The sequence below is a fragment of the Ictidomys tridecemlineatus genome, chromosome 2, assembly GCF_052094955.1.
Source record: "Ictidomys tridecemlineatus isolate mIctTri1 chromosome 2, mIctTri1.hap1, whole genome shotgun sequence".
In the NCBI taxonomy this organism is placed as follows: Eukaryota; Metazoa; Chordata; class Mammalia; order Rodentia; family Sciuridae; genus Ictidomys; species Ictidomys tridecemlineatus.
Window position 1 is genome coordinate 129,644,332 of NC_135478.1, and position 19,250 is coordinate 129,663,581.

The following is a 19,250-nucleotide window of genomic DNA, read 5'->3' on the forward strand; positions in this document are numbered from 1 at the left end:
CCTTAGTTTCCCACCTCAATGGGGAGGAATGTTGTGCCACCTACCTCATAGGGTTGGTGAGATGTTTGAATGAGATGGAGAAGGTACAATGCCACACCCCATAAAGCAGGTGACTGTTACACATTAGTGTCCTTCTGCACATGTCCATGAGGACATGAAAAGGGAGACAGGAGGAGGCCATTCTTTCTGCCAACCAGACTAGCTGGCACCAAAACTGTTTCTCAGTTTTGGTTTTTTTTTTTAATCAGCGAATCCTGAAGCTCTGTCATAAAGCCAACACAGAGTTTCCAAAGGGAGCTTATCTTCCTTGGACAATTCAACATCCAGCCAGGCATGTCTGTAGTCCTGAGCCAATTGGAGGCATTCTGGCCAGATGGTGAAGGGCTAAGCCAATTACTCTGCTCAGTGCTGCTCTGGTTTGGAAAGATGGAACGATTCCCATTTGTGTGTGTGAGTCTGTAGAGAACAGGGTTTGAGTCAGGGGTTGCTGATTGAAAGCCTGACTGTTTTTGAACTTTCTGTAACCTGGTAAATTTTAAAATGTCCTATTAGGAGGAAATTAAAGCTCTGCTGGACTAGTTAGAGATTAGCAATAGGAAATCTTATTAGAAAAGTGTAAGGAGATTTCACATTTCCTCAATATTCAGAACAACATTAACCAAGCAATATTAACTTGTTACTTGACATTAAGCACAGAATCCAGACTTATTGCCATTGTAACAAACTTGCTTTTCTGTTCCTGCTGTAACGAATGACAGTTATTTCTGGATATGATTGACTATAAGTAGCCATACGGTCCAAAAATGGAAAAAACACGAAGGATGAAGATCATCTCAATCAATGTCTGTCCAGTGCAAATCCTTTGACTCTTTTTCCTTCTATTTCTCTTTATGTTTATATTTATATAATGACGATTGCTTTAAAAATCTTTGTTTTTATGCCCCCTTCCTGTCTCACTTGACTGTTCTGTTTAGACTCGGTTTATCATGTATTGGTTAGGGGGATTTTAAAAGATCCTGAAAGATAGAAAATTCCATTTTCTTGATCTATAGATGTTTTTTTCAGGAATATTTCTGATGGGAATATAAAGGAGAACATGACTTGGGTATAATCATCTAAAATTCAGCCTAAGCTGAAATTTCTTATTTTGCTTTTTGAGTGGCCAACTAAAATAAGAAACATGCATAGTGCAACCAGGATCTAGAAAAGCACCTGATAGCATATTCTATGTCATCTTCATGGAGAAAATGGAGGAGGAGGCCAAGAGATGAGAATACACCACTTCATTTAAGTGTCTGCTGACCACTGCTGATTAGCGGACCAAAGAAATCCAGGGACGAGGCCTTGGTAACAGGACTCTTTCTTCAGTCTCAATACTTTTTGGTGGTTATCTAAAAATTTTTTTGTAAATTTTTTTTATTATACATTTTATTATATAGAATAATTCTGTTTAATGGAAATATCATGTGGATCACATGTGACCTTTCTTTTGTTTTAGAACCTCATCAGCTAATATTCTATTTTTGCTTCAAATATCAACCATAATCTAGAGAATTTAAAAGCCAAAGGAAAGTCTTATATTTACTAGTATTTTCACTCTTGCCATTATTTTTTCTTCCTTCTTGGTGTTTTGAGATTTCTGTTTTATTTATTTATTTATTTGTTTGTTTGTTTTAGAGAAGTTCCATTAGCTATTCTTTAAGGCAAGTCTGTTGATGGCAAAGACTTAGTTTTCCATCATTTGAGAATGCCTTTACTGTACCTTCGTTCCTGAAGGATATTTTCCCTAGATATAGATTTCTGGGTTGATGAACCTTTTCTTTCAGCTCTTGAAATGTATATTAACACTTCGCTGTCTTCCATAGTTTCTGATATAAAATCTTCTGTCATTTAAACTTTTCCTCCTTTAGGTTAAGGGCTATTTGTGATATTTTTTCCCTTTGTCTTTAGTTTTTAGAGGTTCAATTATGATATGTCTTGATGTGGCTTTATTTGCCTTTATCTATTCATGATCCACTGATCTTTTCAAATCTCTAGAGCTCTGGAAATTGTAGGGGGAGGCAGATTTGGGGGAATTTCAGACATTACTTTTTCATATTCTCTTTTATCCTGACCATTTTTCTTGTCTGGAAATTTGATTATGTGAGTCATGGGTCTTTTGTTATAGTCTTAGAGGATTCTGAAGCTATTTTCTCTGTTGTCCAGTTAAGGTAATTTTTATTGCTCTGTCTTCAGATTCATTGATTCTTTCTTTTCCCTTCTCCTCTTGAACTCATCCATGGAATTTTAGATTTTGATTATTGTATTTTTCAATTCTAAATTTCTATTAGTACTTCTTTATATTTTCTATTCTTTTCTGTGATTTTTTTTTGTTTTCTTTTCTTCCAAGTACGTTCATAATTGTTCATTGGAGCATTTATATGATAACTAGCTTAAAATCTTTGTTTTCTCTCTTGCTAATCTGCCCTGATCCAGGTACTTTCACTATAGTCTATTTCTATCAGCTTCTCCAGTTTTTGGATTTTCTGAGTCCTGGTGTAAGAGATAAGAGGCAAGAAGAAAATCTAAGGAACTCACCACAGGATATCCCTGGAGACCCAGGATCTCTAGTTAAGTCTTCCTTCTTTCCATTTCAGAGTCTTCTTATTATGTTTTGTATGTAGTGACCAGGCTTGTTAGCTACACTTAGCAGAACAAATAGAGAAAAGTGAGTCTACTCCATCATTCTGTAAAAGGAAGTATCTTGTTGTTTATGTAAACACACACACACACACACAGAGAGAGAGAGAGAGAGAGAGAGAGAGAGAGAGAGAGAGAGAGAGAGTCAATGGATAAAGCCATGAGCAAAGCACACCAAAGGGCATACAGAGCAAAGGTAAACTTAATAAAAGAGAACGAGAATGCTGGAGACAGTTTCAGGCCAAACATTTCTCAAGAAGCTATGCCCTTACATCAAATCAGAGAGCTGGAATTGAATCAGATCATATTCAACAACTAAACGCAGTAGTAAAGGAAAAGGATCTTGAGTATAAGAGATATTGACATAGAAAAAAAATTATTGGTTAATTCCAAGCTAAATTTTAGTGGAAAGCATTTCTTACAGGTGTGATGCTCAGAGAAGCAGCTCTTTATCTAGGCTTGTAGAACTATGATCCTTCTCTTCTAACCTTTTTTCATGAGTCTTAGATGCCTTCCATACTGCCCAAAACACCTGGAAGAGTGTGTTGCATAGGATGCAGAAATGCTGGACGAATGCAGGAAGCAGGGAGAGCTTATGTGCAGGGAGAATCAAACAGCAGAAACTGAACAGTAATGAAAAATAAAATTAAAAACCTACAGATCTTTTTTTATTAAAATTTCAATCAAGTTAAAAATTGTGTTGTATAGTCCTGAAATAATGATCTATATTGATGCTGTATTTTGCAAAGAATGATTTTAAAGCAGACTACATATATATTTGAACTCATTCTAATTCTCTCAGTGCTCATTCTCTTCTTTGTTCTCTCAACCTCTGTCTCTCACACACATGCCTGCACTTACACCCACTAACATAAACCTACACCTGCAATTAACACACACAAACATATTAAATACTATATGAGTGAAGAATCAATTAAGAGAATTACCTGCTACAAAACATAATCAAGTATCTAGATATATTGAGAATTTTTAACTCAACATCTTCTCTCCAAATGTTAAAGTTAACAAAGAGATCTAATTCTTTTCCTGGAGAATAAAGACTTTTTAAAAGACATTTAAAAAAAAAAAGGAATTGTTTATGATTAAAAGATCCAGATGCACTCATGTTTAAAATTTTTTTAAGATTAAAAATGACTGCCCAGATGAAGGACTCATAAGTTTCTGTTTAATGTGGTTATAGTTTAGAAGAGAATAAGACTATTTATAATCTAGAAGTATTTTAGTTCTGGAAGTTGGGCTAGATGCAAAGTTTTATAGAAGAAAATTTGAGACAATGGGTTTCAGGCAACTAACTCCGTGTTGGTTTCAAATTGGAAATATGGATTGGAAAAAAAAACATTCTATTGTATTTTCAAGTATTTTGTTAACAAGGTCCTTGGCCTTAAAACTTAAACTCTGATTTAAGAATTCAGTTTTAATAAACAAACAGAAAAGTATGCCAGCCCCGTGTATACGTTTTGAAGCATTATCATAAACTGTATATAAATGTGTCTCCATCAACATTATCTTTCAGGTCAAATGTAAACATCATGGATACCCTGGGAGCTGTTTTTACTTTCTTCTCAAGGTAACCACCATCCTGACTTTTAATGCCATAAATGAGTTTTACTTGTCTTTGAAGTTTTTATGAGGGGAATTACATAGTAAGTATGCCTTTGATTGGGCTTCTTTGGGTCTACATCAAGTTGGTGAGATTCATCTGTATTATTGCATATAGTATTAGTTCATTTCTTTCTCCTTTTTTATGTGTGTGTGTGTGTGTGTGTGTGTGTGTGTGTGTGTGTGTGTGGTGTTACTGGGGATTGAACTCAGGGTGCTCCACCACTGAGCTATATCCACAGCCCTTTTTATTTTGATGTGTTTAAGTTGCTCAGGCTGACCTAGAACCTGTGATTCTCTTGCCTCAGCCTCCTAAATTGCTGGGATTACAGACATGTGCCACCTCAGCTGCCTTAGTTCATTCATTTTCATTCTGCATGGTGAAGACGCCTGATTTATCCTCCCAGTTGTTCATAGATATTTGTGGGTTAGTGTGCTTTCCCCTGTATTTTGGTTGTGTCACCTCAAGAATTCTTACACATTTTTTTTTTCATTGTGTATGTGCTTGCATCTCTGCTATTTGCATTTCTGTTCTTTTACATAGGAACAGTTTCTAGGTCACTGGATGTGTGTATGATATTTAGCTTGAGTAGGTCCCACCCAAGTGTTTTCTGAAGTGGTTTTGCCAGCTTTCACTAAAATTGTGCATGCATCACGTGGCTTCCTTTTCTTTCCCATACCTGGTGTTGGTGTGGTCCCCACTGCCCACTGGACCATGTCTCATCACGTGACAATAAAACTCCCATCCTACTTTAGTAAACTATATGATTTTTGCACACTTGTCTTTCCCCTGACTTTTATTTTTATTTTATTCCAATAGAATTTGTAGCCTATAAACCCCACCATTTTAATGTGCACAGTCTTCATAAGGTTGTACAACCATCAACACTAATTACAGAATATTTTCACCAAGAAGGAAAGTTCCACTTTGACTCTAGCCTCTGGAAACCACAAATCTACTTTTGGTATCTGTGGATTTTTTTTTTTATTCTACTATTTTTTATGGAAAAATAAAGAGATTTATTTAACTCATGATTCTGGTGGCTGAACAGTCCAAACACAAAGCAGCAGTGCCCTGGTGAGGGTGCCCCTGTTGCAGCACAATGTGGCAGGTGGCATCATGTGGCAAGAGTACATGTATGAAAGCTCACATGTTGAGAGGAGGCAAAGAGCAGGGAGGGACGGGGCTCACTCTTTATAACCATCCACTCTTAGAGGAAGTAACCTATCCTGTTCTTTGAGCATTAATCCCTTCTGAGGGTGTTCAATGTCTCATGAGCTAATCATTTCTTAATGACCCACCATCTCAATGCCATCACTCTGGGGGTCACACTTCCAGACCTCAAACCTTCGGGAGATATGCTCAAATCACAGACAAACCATGGTACCAAGTGTGGCTCACTGCCTGAGGGCAGGGTTCTGAGGGGGTGGTGTTTATGTACCCTAGGAGAAATCTTTGATTTCTGAGTTACCACCGCTCTGGAGCAAGCTCCCTCTGGGACCTCTCCTAGTATAATCATCTGTGCCCAGTCACCAGTCACTGAGGGCCCTGAGCATATGTGGGAGTCAAAACCCCAGAATACTTGTGACAGCCAGGTTTTGGTGATGAGTGTTCATGTACTCATTGTCCTTATTGGGGATGCTCTGTCCTTCCTTGCAGAGGAATGCCATCGTGTGTCCTGTTGGGTTTTCTAAAGACTTGATATTACAAAGTAAATTTATGGGTGATAAAAGTTAATCAGATTTTTAAATTTCTTATTTATTTTTTATTTTATTTATTTATTTGGTACTGGAGATTGAACCCAAAGACATTCTACCACTAAGTTACATTGTTATGATTTAGGTATTAAGTGTCCCTCAAAAGCTCATATGTGAGACAATGCAAGAATATTCAGAGGTGAAATGATTGGGTTATGAGAGCCCAAACAGTGAATTAATCCCCTGATGTATTTTGTATCTGTGTAGTGGAGTCTCTCTCTCTCTCTCTCTCTCTCTCTCTCTCTCTCTCTCTCTCTCTCTCTCTCTCTCTCTCTCTCTCTCTTCCTGATCATCATGTGAGCCACTTTCCTCTGCCACACTCTTCTGCCATGATGTTCTACCTCACTTTGAGCCAGTTGTCTATGGACTGAGACCTCTGAAACCATGAGCCCCCAAATAAATTTTTCTTTCTCTAAAATTGTTCTTTTCAGGTCCATTAGTCACAGCAGTGAAAAAGTGACTAAAACATATATCCCCAGTCCTTTTTATTTTTTATTTTGAGGGAGGTTCTCCTAAAGTTGCCCAACCTGGCCTTGAATTTGCAAACCTTCTGCTTCACCGTGCCAGAAGTCAGAATCATATGCACAAGATATAGTTACTACACAGTTTGAGATGTAGAAAACATGGATACTTGATATTTTTGAACTGTTGCTAATTATTCTACTGTATTCCAACTGACTGAAACGATGTTAGTAATGCATCTTTATAGATGGGTATTAACTGATTAAGGAAACAATTTAGTAATGGTCTATGTAGACTGTTAATAATAAAACCATATGTTTATGTCTGGATTTAAACATTTTAATGAGTCCTTTACTATGTTCTTGTCCTTTATTTCAAAGAACATAAGCAGCTATTTCTGTTACATGAATCAGCAAGATTTATTCACGGCATGAAATCATTAATTGCATTGAAATATGATACCATGACATGGAGAAGTATAACCATTTCATGCTTTCTATCAGTGTGAAATGAAATTTAATTTAATAATAAAAGATATGTTGAAGTCCAAACTCCCAGTACCCATGAATGTGACCTTATTTGGAAATAAGATCTTTAAAGATCCAGTCATGTTAAGATGATTTTTTTTAGGGGGTGGGGGTCATCCTGGGATTTGAACCCAGGGTTTCCCATGTGCTAGGCAAGTTCTCTACCTCTGAGCTCTATTCTCAGCTCCAGTATCCTTTTAATAGAGAGGAAATTTGGAAACTCAGGCACACAGAGAAGGCTGCGTGAAGGGGAAGGTAGACTGATACTTCTATTACTCCAGCCCAGGAACACTAGGGTACACGAGGAGCTAGAAGATACAAGAGGAATCCTCTGCCTTCAAAGAGAGCAGAGCCTGGCCATACTCTGGATTTTAGACTTCTGGCCTCAGAGCAGTGAGGAAAATCACGCCTGTTGTTTAAGCCACTTGGCTTGTGGTACTTTACTGATGGCAGCTTAGGAAAGTGGAGCAGATGCAGAACCTATCTCTGCTCCCAGTTCTCCCTGGCGGGACAACCAGACTTAGCCAGGTTGGGTTTCCAACCCCATACCTCTGCCTCCTAACCTCCTCCCCTCTCAGGCACCCTGTTCTTTTTCCCACCACAGCTGGCCAGGTGCCTCATGCTTTTTCTGAGACTCCTCATTAGTTTGATTTAATAGCATGGGGGCTGCGGATGCAGCTCAGTAGTAGAGCATTTGCTGAGAATGCCCAGGCCCTGCGTTCCATCCCTAACACCACAAAAACAAAACAAGCAAAAATAAAACAAACAAACAATGATGAGATCCAACAGCTATTATGGTAATCAAAATGAAGTTAAGTAATTTCAATCTTTCTTGGAATCTATCCAGCACCATCTTTATTTAGGAATCTAAATGACAACCTTGGGGTTTTATTATTTATTTATTTATTTATTTTTCAAAATATATCAAGCAGGGTCTTCCAGGCAGAAGGTGATCCTAAAGGTCATCTCTTAAATTGACTTTTTTTTTTTGTTTTTTTTTTTTAGTTTTCAGTTGATAAGTCAGGATGGAGAGGGTAAAAGAGAGACACTTGCAGAGTTACATGTGGTGGATCTTTTCCAAAGCCCCCTCTTATCCATTGTCCAACTTTTTCAATTTCTCTGTGAGTTAATTAGAAAGGTGGCTAATGATCGTGCTACATGCAAAGCACATTTGTATATTGGATTATCTCATATAACTCTTTGACAGTCCTCAAAGTGGGTACCATTGTGAGTCTGAGCTGCAGATGAGGACCCAGAGCTCAGTGGGTGTTGTGAGAGATGTCATTAGCACAGACCAAACATGTTTGTGTCTCCCCACAATGTCAGAATTTACTGAACAACAATAAATTCACAGGCTACACCACTATTATTGTTAGTAGTTCTTGGAATACTAGTGGGTCACCCAATAATCATAAGCCAGGCAAACACAAATTCTTCTATTCCAATACTAACTTCTAATATCTATAACACTCAAGTTACACATCATTCTTCACACAATGTCTTAGTCATTGAAAGACTAAGACAGGGTCAAGACTGCTGCAGGATTATGGGATGCTGAGCCAACAGCATGAGTGGAGAGTGATATGAATGCAGAATCCAAGAGTCACTGTAGGTGGTCAGATGAGGATATTACCAAACCAGTTCTGCAAAGTTTTCAAAGCAAAGTGTCCAGACAGGACAGATACAGTTTTAGTTTTCAGAGTGTCATCTTCAGGTGTCAGCTTAGAGTTTCAGGGGTCAGCTTGTAGTGGGTTGAGCTTGGTCATCACAGGTAAGAGAACTGCACTCTGCTGAAGCCCCATGGGGACAGGAAATTGGAAGTTTGTTGCCATAGTGATTTTCCTGGGTAAAGCTTGTGAGAGCGACCAGGTGATGGGGTCAGGGTGCCGTCATGTTTTGTCTTGACAAGGAGCAGGGTCCCCTTTTTGGGGGTCTTTGGTTTGTGTCTGGTGAGGTTGATTAGTTCCCATGTCTGGTGTTACTGATATGATTAGTGATGTCCATGGGTCCAGGTACTCCTTGGTTTAGGTTGATAAGTTGGCACATATAAGTTATTTATCAATGTGTGTCTCGTGGACAGCTGGTAGTTGTTTTCTTGTATAAATAAGGAATGAAGCCATTCTTCCTTGGAACTTAAAATGGAGTAGTGTGGAAAACTACTGCTTTACAAAATGGAATAGCTCAGGGTTAGGCACCACCCAAAATTGCTGTTCTACACATCATGGAGTGACTCACAACAGACCACAGCCTGCTCTCCACAGTGGGGCTGGAAGCTTTCCCATGGTCCTGTAGCTTGTCACTGACTGTGGCCACAGTTTCCGGCACCATTCTTGGGGACGTACATCCCTTCTAGACTGCAGCTTGGCACTCCACCCCTGTGTCTTTTTCCAGACCACATGTGCTATGTCAGAACTTTGTGGAGGTTGCTTCCACAAACACCCTAAAACCTAACATCCGTATGAACTGAACAGTTAGTTCAAGTTCTTACCGAGGGGTTGGGTGGGCAATGGAAAGCTTACGTTCTTATCCTGTCCTGAAGTGGTGTTTCTGTGAATTAGGAGTTTGTGAGAAAACCAACAACTTCAGAAGGGAGCACAGAAATTCAGGGTGGGTGGAGGTTGGCAGCTTTCTATATGACTGCAGGTGTGCATTGACTTCAAAGGATCCAGTAGGCGGGAGCACATACCTCTCACCGCCCCCCCCCTCCAGCCTGGAAGGTAAGAAAGAAGGTTGCTCTTACATGGAAAGCAGACACCGACCACCAGAGCCTGAGGACTATTCTAGAAGGCCACACCTGTCATTTCCAAAGCGTCTGTCGACTGTATTCTCAGATGGTTCCTGAACTCCTACTGCAAGTTGGCTCTTTCACATTTCTCTTTCCTTGTCTCCACCTCTAATTTCCATTATTAAGAAGCTAATAACTATGTGACATTGACACTACAAGAGAATCGGAAAAAGCAATGGAGTCCACTGGAAGGATCACTGGGATCCCTTTCCCTGCCCGTCCTTCCTTCTGCCCCTGCAGTGTTCAGCCTGCAGCGTGAGCTATGCATATTGCATGCTTTACTGGCCTTGTATGTTTGCATGCCTGGGTCCTTCCCACCCTCCAAACACAGCGAGAGCAAGGGTGCAGTCACTGTAACGTGGAACTAGTAAACATGGGGACTGTCTGCAACGTTTTTTTTGTTCGGAATCAACAAGATATTGTAGATTAGGTACTAGAGTACCTGGCATATAGAAGGAGCCAATGATAAAGTTCAGTATTGTTACAGCTACTATCCAGTGGATATGTGTTTCTCTGCCAAACAAAATTTAACTTTAATTAAATTTTGATATGATTGGCTTGTCACACGAAGCCACTTTAAATGACCAGTCATATAAAATACTCAAGGCAATTTGTTGTTCTACTGTAGACTTAAGTTTTATCTTGGAAAATAATCGTCTTCTAATCCAACATATCCTTAGCATCCAGCCCATGGGACCTGGTCCCTGAAGACTCATGGAGTGAAGGATGAGACAGTGCTTGATCATGTCAGTAGAGCCCCTGGCCATGTTGGTGACGGCGTCCCTGGGAAGATCTCTTTCTAGATGTGGTCACATGATGAGAAGAGATGTTGATGACAGAGATGAGGGAGGCTGTCTGGGTTGGAGACAGAAAGCTTTGTCACCTGTCATCTCAGTTCTGGGCCTCTGAATGGTGATGGGGGTCTGTGTACACAAGACATTTAGAGGCAAAAAAAACATCCGGATTCACGCCTTTCTCCCGCCCTGGCTCCCTGCCGCGGTTCTTCCTGCAGGCTCAGGACACAGCCAGAGTACAGGGCAGGTGTCAGACCCCTAGCCTTGCTGGGGCAGGGAGCTCCCTGATGGCTTCCGTGGTCAGAACACAAAGCTGAGGGTAGGGAGGGTAGTGGTGGAGACACCTGCAAATGGGTTATTTTCAGTCCAGCCTTGTCCTGGTTCATCGTTCTCAGTATAGAGCATCTGCCTCTATCTTCATCAATATGGTCCGGCATTTAACCAATCGTCCCATTTCTGATATAAGTTTATTTTTCAATCCATCTTAAACACAGTGCTAAATGCTTAAAGATAGCCCTATAATCTCATCCACAGCCTACCTTACAGGAAACCAAGGCTCGAAGAGGTTGCTTCACATGCCAAGACTCCAAACCTCAGCGGGAATGGCAGAGGTGGGGTTTGATCCACCTTCACTATTTCCTTATTCAGGCACTATTGTGAGGTGCTCTTTGCATTATGTGCTACATCAGTTCCGATGGCAATCAGCTGCTATGGATAAAGAGCAGACAGCTGGATGTGGTGGCGCACACCTGTAGCCCTAGCTACATGGGAGGCTGAGGCAGGAGGATAAAAAGTTCAATTCAAACTTGTCAACTTAGTGAGACCCTGTATCAAAGTTGAAAACATAAAAAATAAGGACCGGGGATGTAGCTCAGTGGTAAAGTGTCCCTAGGTTTAATCACCAATACATGCCACACACACACACACACACACACACACACAAAGAGAAGACAAAATTTAAGCAAGATAAAAGTTCATTTTCTTCTTTTTCATAAAGTTAGACTGGATCTGAGAAGTGCTACAGTGGCTCCAAGACCACTCAGGCCTCAGGGTCCTTTTCTTTCTCTGCCTTTTAGGTTCCCACCCATAAGGGCTTCTCATAGATCAGGATGGCTGCTGGAGTTCCAGCTCTCAAATGCTCTAGATTGCCACATAGCAAAGCCTCCATGTCTTTGGCTGAGCTTCCCCTGCAGTTGTCAGGACACCTGGAGGCTGGTTGGCCAATCAGTCCCTTAAGAAAGAGTAAATTCTCTTCTCCAGCCTCCAATTCAGTTCTGGGTCTTCTGCCTTCCATCGACCTCACCTGACTTCATCAACTGGCCAGCTGGTGAGCTTTCTCCACTGGGAAATGAAAAGCCATTGCCCACTACATGCCATGACCCCAAAACACAACCAGACTCTTAAAAATCTTTACCCATCCTCCTCTTACCTCTGCAGGACCAATCAGAAAGGTGTTCCTTTACCTGTGTGAGCTCATCTGTGTCTGAGCTGGGATGTCAACCTATGCTACTCTTCATAGGGGTTGCTGTAACAGTTGTCCCCTTTCTTGGATCTGTTAACTGCACAAACCTGCCCTAGTCACAACAGATCTGAGGCATCATGGCTGGCTCCACATGTGTTTCTCTGTGGGAGGGTTCCTAGACAGGAACCACTATCGGTAGGGCTTGAGCATCTTCAGTTTTCCAAGGGCCAGGTACACTGGCTATTCTAACCTACACTCCACCCGCAGCACTTGGAGTTTATAGAACTCTCAAGGGACTGACTGTGCTTGTGGACAGTATCTGATGAGTAATAGGGGAATCTGACATGATCTAAGGGGCATGCGAGAATCTGGAAAGGGAGACGCAGGGGGAGAGGAAGTAGTCCTTCACACTATAGTGACAAAACGTAAGGAATTCATTACCCAGAGATCATGCAGGTCAACCATATAAATAGGTTTAAAAAAGATGGACACTCTCATCATGACAGATGGGTGATGGGGTCATTAAGAAGAGTAATCTCATCTTTAACCTTCTTGGTTTACTTTTTGCATTGCAAATACATTTTCACTAAAAAAAATTATAAATACCAAGTGAGACAGAATAAAAAATTAAATATGTCCAAGTATCAAGATATGACTGCTGCCATTTTATTGTTTACCTCCAGTCTTTATCTATGCAAATGATTATTTGTATAATTGAAACTTCTTTATAGAAACAATTTTATTATTTGCTTCATAATTCTGTTATATCATAAATACCTCATCAAGGTATATTATTATTTTTTTTGCAACTATTAGTAAAGTGTCTTAAAATAGTTCAAGGATATTTGGATTATTTCCAAACATATTGTGACAAATAATTTTGTCTATGTGGAATGGGGGAGGGCACATTTAAATTTGTTTCTTTTGCTATTTTTTATGTATTACGCATTTTATTTGGCAAAATTTGCTGACGTGAATCCTGGTTAAAAGATCTAAACATCAGGTTAAAATGTCTGAATAGCATGGATTTCAATACATGTAGGAACACAGCTTGACATGACCACAGTCCTCTGGATCATAATGGCCATTTTGCCCTCCAGGTGACCCTGGCATACCTCCCAAACCTTACAGGACAAAGAAAATCTTTAAGATAAGTCAGTCAAGCATGTTGTACTGGCCACTGATGCCAGAACCTTTCTTAACTGACGCTTGACATGTTAATAGTTTTTGAGAAAAGCCAGGTACATTCTGGTTGCCCATAGTCCACCTTTGTCTAGCTTAGCATATAAACCTGTCCTCCTATCTTGGCATGTGTGGATCCTCCTGTTTTTCTGTTGCCCAAGACACATTTTCTGCCTGCAGGAGTCTAGTAAATTATACTTTTTTGCAATCCTGAATCTATTTGCCTCTTTCTTTGGTTGTTTAGAATTTTTCACCTTTGGCAGCTGGTTCTTATACATCAGGACTGGGCTTTTCCAAACAGAGCACATGGCCAAACTGCTTTTAAAAATAGTTAGCCACAATGAGATATCACACCATCCTAATAAGAAAGGGCTATTTTCAAAAAGACTAAAGAAAACCTGTTCCCTGTTCGTAAGGATGTGGAGAAGAAGGAATGCTTCACACTGCTGGTGGGATTATAAATTAGAGTAGTCATTTTAGAAAATTATATGGAAGTTCCTCAAAAAAAATGAAAAGTAGAACAACCATATGATCTGGCAATATTACTACTGGGCTTATATCTAAAGTAGATGAAATGAGTATGGTAAAGAGACACCTACACTTTGTATTCATTGCAGCACAATTCCCAGCAGACAAGATATAATCCACTTAGGTGTCCATCCAGCTGATGAATGGATTAAAAAAATGGTACATATACACAGTGGAATACTATTCAGCCATGAGAGAATGAAATTCTATTATTTGTAACAACATGGATAGAGCTGGAGATCATTGTGTTAAATGAAGTAAGCCAGACATAGAAAGATAATTATAGCTTGATCTCATTCTTGAGGAATCTAAAAAATTTTATCTCATAGAAGTTGAGAGTAGAACAGTAGTTAACAGAGGCTGAGGAGAGTAGGCAAGGGTAGGAAAGGTTGATCAAAAGATGGTAAGTTTCAGTCAGATGAGAGCAAGAAGTTCTGGTGTGCTTATTGCACAGTAGGGTGGCTACAGATAACAATTGTGTACTGTGTATTTCAAAAAACTGGAAAAAATTTTTGAATGTTTTTACCATAAAAGAGACAAGTATTAGAGGATTTGAAAATGTCTAACCTGATTTAAACATTATACAGTATTTACATATATAGAAAAATTACCTGGCTCCCTATTAATCTGTACAATTTTTATGTTTTTATGTGTCAGCTAAAAAACAAATTTTTAATTTAAATTTTAAAATGAACTAAAAAGAAAAGAAAAAGATAGTGGGTACTCTTTATACATTTACCAGTATGTGAAGTTCTCTGATTTTACCACTTTATGTATTATATTATTTAAAATGTTTTGTTATTTTTTTAAGGCAATGAAAATATATCATTATTTCAATTTTCATTTCTTTAATCAAATCATGAGCGGGCTGAACTTTCCCTGGTTCTTTTTCTTCTGTTGTGAACTACCTGTGTCTGTTGCTCACCTGTCTATCTACCCAGCTTCTTCCAGGCACCGTGGCACATGCCTGTAATCCCAGTGGGTGGAGAGGCTAAGGCAGGACGATTGCAAGTTCTAGGCTAGCCTCAGCAATGTAGCAAGACTCTCTCTCTCAAAATAAAAAGGGCTAGGAATGTGGCTCAATGGGTAAGTGCCCCTGAGTCAATCCCCAGTACCAAGTAGTAGTAGTAGTAGTAGTAGTAGTAGTAATAATAATAATAATAATTAATACCCAGCTACTATTGCATTTCCCTGCTCTAAACATATTGCCCTACCTACCCATACCATGTTGCTGCATGGTAGCACAGATGCCCCTAAAAATGTGGCTACTGCTGCATGCTAACCAAAGAGAAAATATCTTGCACTGACTTCTTTGTTTTCTTCTCCTTCCTGAAGCTCTTTCTGCATCAGATTCACCCTTTATGAGCTGGGTCATGTTTATTTTACTTTTCACTTCAATTTATTAAAATAAGAGAGTTTCTGTTTTTACTAACAGCCCACTTCCTGCCTCCTCCCCCAAGGAAAACACTGATAATTGGCATTTCTGTCTCCGGAAAGAAGCTTGCTTGGGAGCAGACTGTGCCCCGAAGACCCTCCACAGCCTCGTTAATCAAATCCAAATGGAGTGCATCAGGGCCCAGCCCCAGTGTTTTGGCACAGTTGGAGTCATGTTGCAGTGGCTGGGCGCAGCCTGGACAGGACACGGCACAGGCACACCCGGTGGAAGGGCGGCCTGCCCTTGTCTTGCAGGAGTTGCTGATGGATTCAAGGCCAGGGAAGACAGTGGTTACTGGGTGCTAAATGCCCACCTCATTAGTCATCCTGCACTTAGGAAAATGCTCCCACATAGTCCTTCCAACCACCCCATCAATTAGGAATCATCTGGTCCGTGTTGTAGGCAGGGAAGCCAAGTAAGATGGAGTGCTTTACCTTTGTCTCCCAAACAGAGAGGCCTGGATAAGGACTTGACCCAAGCTCTGTCCTCTTTGATGGGCAGAAGAGGGAAAGGTACACCCAGCAAATATACCCACGAAGACTCTGCCGTTCTGGGCCCCCCTCGACCTGTCCACTTGTGTCCTGTGGTTGAACATCAAGGAAGACACTGCTGTAGCCAGTCAAGCCCTAAAGTGCTGGGGGAGAAATTTCTCCTATCTAGTCCAAAGTGAAGTGAATAACCAAGAAGAGTGGAAACTGGTCGTATTGAACATCAACTTCATTTATTCATCTATTCAGAAAAACATGATTTTTACAGGATATATCTTAAGCCAATATACATCATATTGAATGAATTTTTGTGCTTTTTGCTGTGAATTTTTAACACATGTATAGATTTTTTGTGACACTGTGACAGGATACAGAACCAGTTTATCACTATCCCAAATTCCCTTTACTATTCTTTTTACTCATCACCCCTCCCGACCCTTGGCATCTGAGAGTTTTGTGCTAGCAGAATTTTTTGTCTTATAAATGGAGTTATACCTATTGAGACTGGGTTCATTCTTTTAGTAAAAGGTCTTTGAGATTCATCCTGTTGCCTATATCAATGGTCCATTCCTTTTTATCAGTGATAGCATTCCATCGGACTTCTGGGTTATTTCTAGTTTTTGGTGATTATTTATTATGAATAAAGCTTCTATAAACATTTGTGTACAGACTTTAGAATAAATACCCATAATTTCTTAGGAAATTTCTTTAGGATAAATACCCAGCAGTAGAGTTGCTGAGTCATAGGGTAAGTGTATATTTAACTTTATAAGAAAATGCTAAGTTGTTTTCCAGAAGAGCTCTACTATTTTGCATTCCCACCAGAAATATACAGTGGCTGTGGTTCTACCCTCATTAGAACCTGATATTGACAAGTGATATTATCAGTGTTTATTCTAGCCATTCCTATGGATTTAGAGTGGCATCCCATTGTGGTTTTAATTCCCTTAATGGCAAATGATGTTGTCCCTTCTATGTGGTCCTAATTCCTTATTAACTAATGATGTTGACCATTTTTTGCCACTGTGATGGTTAATCTGGATTCCCAACTTGGTTGGATTAAGAGACTTCTGGGTACGTTGATGAAGGTGTTTCTAAAGATGATTATCATGTGCAATAGCGAATCAAGTGGGGAGACCTGCACTGAATGCTGGTGGTTTAGTCCAATGGGCTAGGGCTCTGGGATGGTAAGATGGGGTGATGGTAAAATGGGGGGATGGTAAGATGTAGGGGGTGGTGGGTGACAATGCTCATACAGGTGCTATTTTTGCTGAGAGTGCTTGGGGACACTGGACTCCAGCTCCTCCACTCTGACCTGTGATTCTTCAGGGAGTTTCCAGGTCTTAAGTCCTGGACTGAGGCTACACCATTGGTCCCTCTTCTTTTGAGACTCCAGCTTTTTGGATTAAGTAGGTACTGGTTCCTCCAGCTCTCCAGTCTGCAAATGGCCACTGCAGGACTATCCACTTTCTGGTTTTGTAAACAATCTAATAACTAGACTTTTTACAGTAATAATGTGGATGTATACATACACACATATATACATATATCACTTATTGCAGAATATATATGTGTGTACACAGCAATATTGTATTGCTTATGTTTCTCTAGAGACCCTTGACTAATACACCACTTATGGTGAAATGTTCAGGTTTTAACTGGTTTTTTTTTTTCAGTAGTAGAGATTGAACCCAGGAGTGCTTTATCATGGATCTACATCCCCAACCCCTTTTTAAAAAAAATATATATATATTTTTTACTTTGGGACAGAATCTTGCTCAATTGCTGGAGCTCACCCCAATTTTGTGATCCTCCTGGCTCAGTCTCTGGGATTAAAGGTGTGGACCATTTTGCCCAGCTTGACTATATTTTTAATTAGGTTTAACTACTGCAGAGTTTTGAGAGTTCTTTATGTATTCTGGAGTATTTTGTCTGATTCGTAAGATAAAACTGATTGATGGTCCAAGGGAGACAGGCCAGGGCAACGGGCGGTGCAAGGCCTATAGCCCAGGTAAGAGCTGCCTGGGAGCCTTCACATTGGGCTGAGGCTCCACATTGAGGACTGGGAGGAGAGCTTTGGCAGCACTTGGGACATGTCCATTCCAGCCTTTAAAGATGAGGTATTTCTGAGCAAAGGTTTATGGTAACTTCCCACCTAGTTGTCTGTGTTCTACCCCTTCATGTCCCATTCATCTCTTATGATTTCCCAGTTGGGTCACCATACTGGCCAATCCCATCACCAATGATTCACATCTCGCAGAAGCAATGGTCACTGTTCAGCCCTCACGTGGTTGGAATTCCAGCAGCACTCTGAGGCCTGACTTCCCTGCCTTCAGGCACATTCTTTCCTAACCTTCCTCACCTGCACATTCTCTTTCGTTCCCTTCACCTCCCTGGCTGCTCTTTCTCAATATCCCCCATAGAAGGAAGTAACCTTCTCAGAAGGACTCCAAAGACTGAAATGACCACAGATTCCTGCATCTGGTCCTGTTCTCTATCTTTTTTTCTTCCTTCTATAGGTCAACTGGATACGAACCATGTTATTGAATATCAGATTTGTGATAGGTTGGGACCTCTTGTTTGGTTCCTGACACAATTACCCAAAATACAAACTCTGAAGCTCTGCTTGGATGTCAAATACACTGGGCTGCCTTGGCAAGGAGAGCTCCACTTTTTCCTGCAATTCTTCCCCAGTATACATCAGTCTTAGGATTATATTGACTGCTGTTTTCTTTTCACACCCAGGTCTGTTCTATTCTGTGAATTCTTCTTCCAGTGTATCTTGGATTAAGCCACAGTCTAGCCCTAATCCTAATCCATATCTTGCTTGGAGAGAGTTTCCTGATGAATCTTCCTGCTCCTCAAAGCTCCTGACCTCTCCTGGTCCACTCTCCAGTCAAGCAAGAGCCAGAGCAACACAGATCTCATCTCAGGACATCACACTATTCCCATGTCTTCCCACCAGTCTGATGCTTACCTCCATCCATGAGGACCGACTTAATCAGGCCTATCTAGGTCTCCTCTCTCCCTCCTATTTTCCTTCTCTGCTTCCACAGATCTTTAGCTTCCTTTTTATGAAGTTTTCACTAAAACATTTATTCATTTTACAATTATGATTCTCCTTCATGAAATTTCTATCCCACTATCCATTTTATCTTCTTTGTAACATCTGTCCTTTCCTGAAACTATCTTTTCCTGTTGGCTTGTTTATGTGTCTATTGCTTGTTTCTCTTTTCTGGAACTTTCCTTCTGGGAGACAGATACTCTGCTTTGTTCCTGCTGCTTTCCCAGTGCTAACACAGTACTGAACTTACAGGTGCATAGATATCTCATGGACTATGCATATTACTTTAATATGCAAGGGGTTGGGGCTGGAGATTGTGATACTGGTGAGTTACATGAGAACAGTATGACCAGATGCTGGCGTAATAAGGAAGATGATAAATCCAGGTCCAGGAGTGATGGGCTTATCACAGAGTGGGAAAATCAGCATTTCATTCTTGAAAACTAACTCTAGATGTGCTTGGAGA

General features: G+C 40.2%; 1 long non-coding RNA gene across 1 annotated transcript; it reads left to right on the top strand.

The window, feature by feature from the left end:
• Positions 1-2,602: 2,602 nt before the first annotated feature.
• Positions 2,603-16,386, top strand: LOC144370083 (uncharacterized). Its single transcript, XR_013430033.1, has 2 exons — positions 2,603-4,267; positions 15,258-16,386. It is a non-coding gene; the product is annotated as an uncharacterized LOC144370083 (long non-coding RNA).
• Positions 16,387-19,250: the final 2,864 nt, after the last annotated feature.